The sequence below is a fragment of the Phalangium opilio genome, unplaced genomic scaffold, assembly GCF_054372755.1.
Source record: "Phalangium opilio isolate 3A_F unplaced genomic scaffold, DU_Popi_V2 ptg000032l_1, whole genome shotgun sequence".
NCBI lineage: Eukaryota > Metazoa > Arthropoda > Arachnida > Opiliones > Phalangiidae > Phalangium > Phalangium opilio.
In genome coordinates this window covers 3,117,072-3,124,314 of record NW_028324159.1, presented here as the reverse complement: position 1 = coordinate 3,124,314, position 7,243 = coordinate 3,117,072, and the positions used below count along the sequence as shown (strand labels likewise).

Below are 7,243 nucleotides of genomic sequence, written 5' to 3'. Positions count from 1 at the left end.
TTAAATAAGTCTGTATCGTTTCATAGTTTTCCAAAAGACGCTTCTTTAGCAGCAAAATGGTTAAAAAACATGGATAGACCAAACTGGACAACAAACCCTAGATCTCTCGTATGTTCATCTTACTTCACAAATGACTCTTTTGAATATAACCTTGACATGGTTAAAAGTTTTATGCCTAAAAGAACTACACGATTAATTAAGTCGGCTATCCCAACTATTTTTCCTTCCGACAAACACGACAAACTTTCTGCAGGCTATAGTGGCAATGCACAACCAGTTCATAGAACTTTACCCATTAAAAAATCAAGCGCAAAAAGCCCTATGCCAAAACCTTTAGGAAATGTATCTATTGATAAGCCTACGGAGATCGAATCAAATTCAATATGTGAAGTAATGACTAAAACTGTGAATGCTCTTAACTATCAACCGCGTCGCGACAATTTGCCAAAGAAAAATACCAAAACTAAAGACAAAAACATCCAAGTTCATAGTCGTGGCACAAGTGTTCGTACTCAGACTCAGCAATTTATTCGACATAAAGGTATTATAATCTTAATTAATAGGTATGTTTTTGCAAGTTCAATCTCAGACTACTTTCATTTAGCATGCCAAACTATCCCAGAAAAAACTGTGCAAATGGCTGATAAGGGAACTCAAACATATTCAAATTCTAATTCAACTATGATCGAAGATGAAATGTCTGAATTTGATGTCAGTGTTGATAAAAGCATAGAGTCTGACCCACTTGACACAAGCTTTACACCTTCAAGTCTTGGCTTGGGAGATACTAGTTTTATTCAGTATGCATTTATTATTACATGAATAAAACTTTAATATTTAAATCCATTAAATGTAAAATTTATTACTGAAGCTCCACGGATTATTTGGATATCTCTGAGGATCTTGTGTCAGAGCCCAAGTTCTTAGTGTTTCAGTCAACATTATTACTGTTATTCAAATATTGTTTTTCGTGTTTGGCACCATGCACTCTTTCTCTGTCAATTATTGGATCGCTGCTCACCATTACAGCTATTTGCAAAAATAAACATACTTTTGTTTGGCATAGTCAACCAAAAATGGGAAGAAAACCTTTGGGGAATCTCTTAACTGCGGCAGCCATCCTTTTTGCTGGATTAAATCCAACCAAAGTTTTGAGAATGTTCAAATCGATTGGCATAGCTATGATTGGGAAAAGAGCTTATTGCAACATACAAAAGGCTTATCTCATTCCTGCTATTAGAGAAGTACTATTTCTTTGTGATTGAAGCTAGCAATCACAGACTTTAATTAAAAATTACTGTCTTATTCGTAGGTATTGGTGAGAAGAAGACGAGCTGCTTACATCATTTGAAGGCAAAGTAATCGATATTGGTGGAGACGGCAGGTGTGATTCGCCAGGTTACTCAGCCTTATATGGTAGATATTGTTTTTTGGAAAACACCACCAAAAAAATTATACATCTACGACTAGTACAGGTACTGCTCCAAACACAAGGATTTCTTTGACCTTGATCTTTTGCAAAACTTTTCAATTTCAATATTCTTTTGTATTATTATTATTTTAATAGTCCTCTGAAGTTAAAAGCAGCCAGGCAATGGAATTGGAAAGGTTACGTAGAGGTTTAAGTTACTTGGCAGTGAGTGGTGTAACAGTTGGAAGTCTCGTAACTGACAGACATAAAAGTATTAGGAAGTATATGAGGGAAGAACATCCAGGTGTGAAACATTTTTTTGATTGCTGGCATCTTGCAAAAGGTAAAGCCCTCCCTCTCCCCACCTTCAAATATAACAAGTTAACAGTCTATAAGTATAAATTGAAATTGTAAACATCTAGGGGTTAAAACTAAAATTGAAGCTGCAGGAAAGAAAATAAACAGTGATATTCTTTTGCAGTGGAAACGTTACATTGTTAACCATGTTTATTGGTGCGCGATATCAAGCTACGGAAATGCAGAGTTAGCAAAGGCCAAATGGCTTTCTGTTCTTCGTCATATTACGAATCAACATACCGGTCATGGCGGGTTATTTCCAGAGTGTACACATGGTGAAATAACTACGCAAAAAGAATGGCTCGAAGAATGTAAGAAGATAAATCATGTATTATTACCCTTGAAAATTTAAAACGATAATAATTGCAGTATCCGAGCCATACAATAGACTAGCTTATATTGTCAAGCTTGCAAGTGGTGACATTGGCCAATTATCACCAACTGTGCAAACATCAAATGTAGAAGCATACCACAGCGTTGTGTTGCACTTCGCAAGCAAGAGTGTTTATTACCCCTACAATATAATGGAAGCTAGGTATTTCTTTTGAATGCCCATTTTTGCGAGGGGCTGCTATCTCTCGCTAGAAGGTGTACACCTGATTTCAGATTCATGAATTCCTCCATTTTCAACCTTATGAATTCATGATTCTCTACTGAATACAGAATTCTTAGAAAGAATTCAAAGAATTCAAGGAATTCATCAATGTGTTAGATGACTTCACGCAAGGAAAAAATTAATTCACATCTGAATTTATAGATTTTTTAGTGAATTCACGGAATTCATTAGCGAATTCGAGTATCAATTCTCGAATGTTTAAGTGAATTCAGGGAATTTACTGAATTCATCAATGCTTTAAATGAATTCACTAAATCAAAAAGAGATCTCACCGAATTCATCAGTAAATGCGTAAATTTTGAAGTGAATTTACGGAATTCATCAGTGACTTTGTAATGTTGAAGCGAATTCACGGAATTTATCAGTGAATTTGTTAATTTTGAAGTGCGTTCCACGAATTCGTCTTTGACATTCCACTATTCAAATGTTTTAAGTGAATTTTCGGTAAATAATTTAGCGATGGACTAGTCACATTAGGAGTCTCTGTACACCGATTACGGGTAAAATCATTAGAAATGAAATGTGTGTACACGGCTGTACCTTTGACTGTACTTAAAGGATTACACGTAAAAGTGAAATCCCTGCCCTTGGCAGTGGTTAAATAAATGATAAGACTTTACTAGTCATCGTTGTACAGGTACTTTTCTAGCGACTAGTCCCTCGATAAGTTATTTGTAAATACTTTTACTGTAAGGGATGGTTAATAACACAAACATATTTTTATAAGAAAGGGGCTCTCGATAGAACTTACTAGATTGCACCCGTTTGAAAAATTTAAATCTAGAGTGGTAACCATGGTGACAGGAAGGATTTTCTTGTGTTTTTGCCACCTGTTCTCTATAGGCTTACCAATAAATGCTATATTTTTAACACCCTTGAACAATAAATGTTATAATAATTAAGGTCCTTTTCTAATATATTGATTGTATTACAGGTCAGGTTAGGTTAGCTTAGCTTCGGTTCGGTTCGGTTACAATAGAGGCTTGCTACTAAACTTGTGATTTGGCCATCGCAGTGTCATTATTTTTCTTGGAATGTGTACGCCATTAAAAATATATCGTTAAATAGCTGCACTGAAAATTTTAAGATTATAAAACCGCACATTTTGGCGGTCATATGGGATTCGGCCCAATGGGCCAGGAGCTGCGTTTCTACCACGTAAACTTTATTGTGTAAACGCAATTTTAGTTCAAAACTGTATTGAAAATATGACATATTTTACCAAAAAAAACGTAGAAAAATCATGATTAAGAAACTAACTGAAAAAGTTCGGAGAAAAGTAACATTAGACCAATAAGACACACTGCAAGAAGGTATAATCCTAATTTGAAAGAAAGTGCTTTTAAAATTAGTTCTATACCTTTAATACTAACACATTTGGTAAATGAATACCGAAAAAAATAAATGCCGTGCCCAACAATTAAGGACAACAATTAGAAATGGCGAATGGCTGGGCATCACCCCAAGGGTTTTCGCGACATCTGCCACTCTGCATGTATACAAATCTAAGAAAATTGGTTCAAGAGGTTTTATAATCTGTTACTCTGTGACATAGGAAATTAATCTTTATTTTAAAATCTACCGAATCTAAAAGCTTCAATCCTTTTAATGTAATATAATATATTGTAACACACCTTTCGTTCAAATATCAGAACATTTGGAAAATTTGATTCAAAGAGACTGAATTTACAATTATGACACTATTAATTACTTTTTATTAGCACACCTCACACAGAAAAAACATCGCTTAGGTTTCAAACACATTTTTCACATCTAAACATATTCCTAAACTAAACTTTCGAACCAAACGTCTAATATTTAAGCACTTAGGCGTTTGGAACCTAATTACTTAAAACTATAAACAGCTGTTACACGTTTAGGGACCACCAAAACTTTATTTTATGATCGGTTTCGGAAACTAAACATTTTCATAAACGCCGTGTTTAGATTTAAAACCATCCGTTTACGACGACCTCTGGTGTATAGGCGCTACCGGTTAGGTTTTAAACACCACGTGGTAATCTCAGGCGTTGGAGTACCACCGACATTTTACTTTTTCGTCTGGCTCGAACATAGATTACAGTTGTGGAACAGGAAAGGCTAAATTTATCTACATTTATGGTGAGTATATTCTAAAAATAATTATTGGAAAATATACCCTGTATATTAGTATAAGATTATTATATACTAAATGTAAAACTTCAATCGTGTTTAAGTCAGAATAATCAAATTCTTCAGAGTGAAACAGTAAGCCTTGGTCAGAATTTAAGGGGGGGGCTCTAACCTGTAAGACTTAACGGAGACCGAAGTATCATTAATTATGAACACTACTATTTCGTGAAACATTTTCGTCTTCTGGTCTTCAACAATAATATAAATATCTAAAGTAATATACGAAAATAAGCAGCTCTGAGTTGCAGTTAGCCCAACTGGCTTTCGAGGAAGAATTACTAAAAGTGTTTGTTGAAATCTTGGAGCTAATTCAGTTTCAATATTTAGTTAACCTTCAGTTGCGTTTAATTACAAGCAATTAAGTTTAAAATTTGATTGAATTTATATCAGTTAGCTCAAAATTTTGACTGAATTGAATCCAGTCGGCAGCAGTCGGTTAATCTTAAAGGGAGGGTGAAGTTGAAAATCAAGTGATTTTTTTATCGATTCTTCTACTAATTATAAGACCAGTCTGCATAGTGAAAGATTCAGGAAATACTTCCAAATGATTTTATAATTCAAAATAGGTTGAGATTTTAAGAATAATTTTAAAGAAGGACCTCCAACCAGTCGCGTAACGCCCTGCCTTTTTATTAACAAAATTTTCGTGGCACGTTCCGTGTCGAATGAAATTTATCACGAGATTTGATCAAATTTGCGCGCGACTTAACGTGGCACGAGACATGGAGCGTGCCATGTGAATTTTGTTAATGAAAAGGCAGGGCGTTACGCGATTGGTTGGAGGTCCTTCTTTAAAATTATTCTTAAAATCTGAACCTAATTTGAATTTTAAAATCATTCGGAAGTATTTCCTGAAGGTTTCACTATGCAGACTGGTCTTATAATTAGTAGAAGAATCGATAAAAATCACTTAATTTTCTACTTCACCCTCCCTTTAATGGGATCTTAATTGTGTATAACTTTATTCATTGAATCTTAAATTGAGTGTAACTTAAGTGAGTTAATCTTAAGTTTTGTTACTCTAATATCGGTACCGATACTAAGACAGTGTTAACGGATGAGTTAATCTTCAACTTGATTAGATTTTATTGAGTTAATCTTCAACTTGATTAGATTTTGATGAGTTAATCTTCAACTTGATTAGATTTTATTGAGTTAATCTTCAACTTGATTAGATTTTGATGAGTTAATCTTCAACTTGATTAGATTTTGATGAGTTAATCTTCAACTTGATTAGATTTTGATGAGTTAATCTTCAACTTGATTAGATTTTGATGAGTTTATCTTCAACTTGATTAGATTTTGATCAGTTAATCTTCAACTTGATTAGATTTTGATCAGTTAATCTTCAAATTGATTAGATTTTGATCAGTTAATCTTCAAATTGATTAGATTTTGATCAGTTAATCTTCAACTTGATTAGATTTTGATCAGTTAATCTTCAACTTGATTTGACTGTTATCAATTAATCTTCAACTTGATTTGACTGTTATCATTTAATCTTCAACTTGATTTGACTGTTATCAATTAATCTTCAACTTGATTTGACTGTTATCAATTAATCTTCAAATTGATTATTCTCAAGTTTACGAGTTTGCCTTCTTAACTTTTCAGTCAAGGGTGCTTTAGGCCTACTTGAAAACGAGTTTAAAAACAATTTGGTTAATTGCCTTGTAAAAATTTGAAACAGTCGCCATAGCAGAGGATGTAATATAATTAGGGAATTACGCTGGAGCAGTTTCAGTCAAATTCACGGTTCACAAAAAAGCATTCATCGTTTGGTGGCGCTGCCAGGAATGATACTACAAAGGAAAAGTTGCAACTATTTTCCCCTAAGATCTGGCAGATTCAAAGGTTAATAGGCCGTTTTAAGGCTTGCTAATTAGATATTAAAGAGCTCCTTGACTTCATAGATAATAAGTGAAGTTTCATATCCATTCCGTAATATTATTTGTGTTCTAAATTTATCAATCATGGATCAAGTGTCTCTCAAGATTTGTCAGTATTGTGCATATTATACTAAATCTGATGAAGCTCTTATCGTTATCATAAACACTTGGGCCACCTTTACCTTCACTTGTAACTTTTGTGGGGCAGTTTTCAAAAATGCGAGTTCATATCGTAGTCATAAATTTAGAAAACATCCTGAACGTGATGAGGATATACCAATTTCACCAGCTGGTGAATTTCAACCCGCATTTGAAGAGGTTGATAGAAATTTTACTATCGATCCCAGTAAACAGCAATTTATTGAAGCGTCATATGTATTGAATTTAAAAGAGAAACATGGACTATCAGATGACTTGATAAATGACATCATGAATATGACGTCCGAGCTTATAACTACGTATAGTAACGAAATTATTTTAAATCAGGCTGAAAAACAAGAACCTTTTAAAGGATTAGAAACTGCTTACAAAAGATAGAAATTTTTCATGTCTTCAATGAATTATGTAGCACCTTTACCAATCAAGATGGGAGATTATGATAAACCATCAGTCTCTCAACCCTCGGCGAATAAGAATAATGTTAAAACTGTATTTGGCTTTTACGTTCCGTTCCTGACTTCTGTCTAAAAACTATTATTAATGCCTGAAATAGAAGAAATCATAGAGGAAGATTCCATTTTTGAATCAGCAAATTCTGAAATAATTTGTGACATATTTGATGGTGCGGTCATGAAAGCC

General features: G+C 33.8%; 1 pseudogene across 1 annotated transcript; it reads left to right on the top strand.

Annotated features, from left to right (window-relative positions):
• Positions 1-292: 292 nt before the first annotated feature.
• Positions 293-2,316, top strand: LOC149685297 (uncharacterized; annotated as a pseudogene). Its single transcript, XR_016384050.1, has 6 exons — positions 293-541; positions 605-800; positions 872-1,475; positions 1,568-1,754; positions 1,834-2,079; positions 2,138-2,316. The product of XR_016384050.1 is annotated as an uncharacterized LOC149685297 (transcript).
• The last annotated feature ends 4,927 nt before the right edge of the window (positions 2,317-7,243 follow it).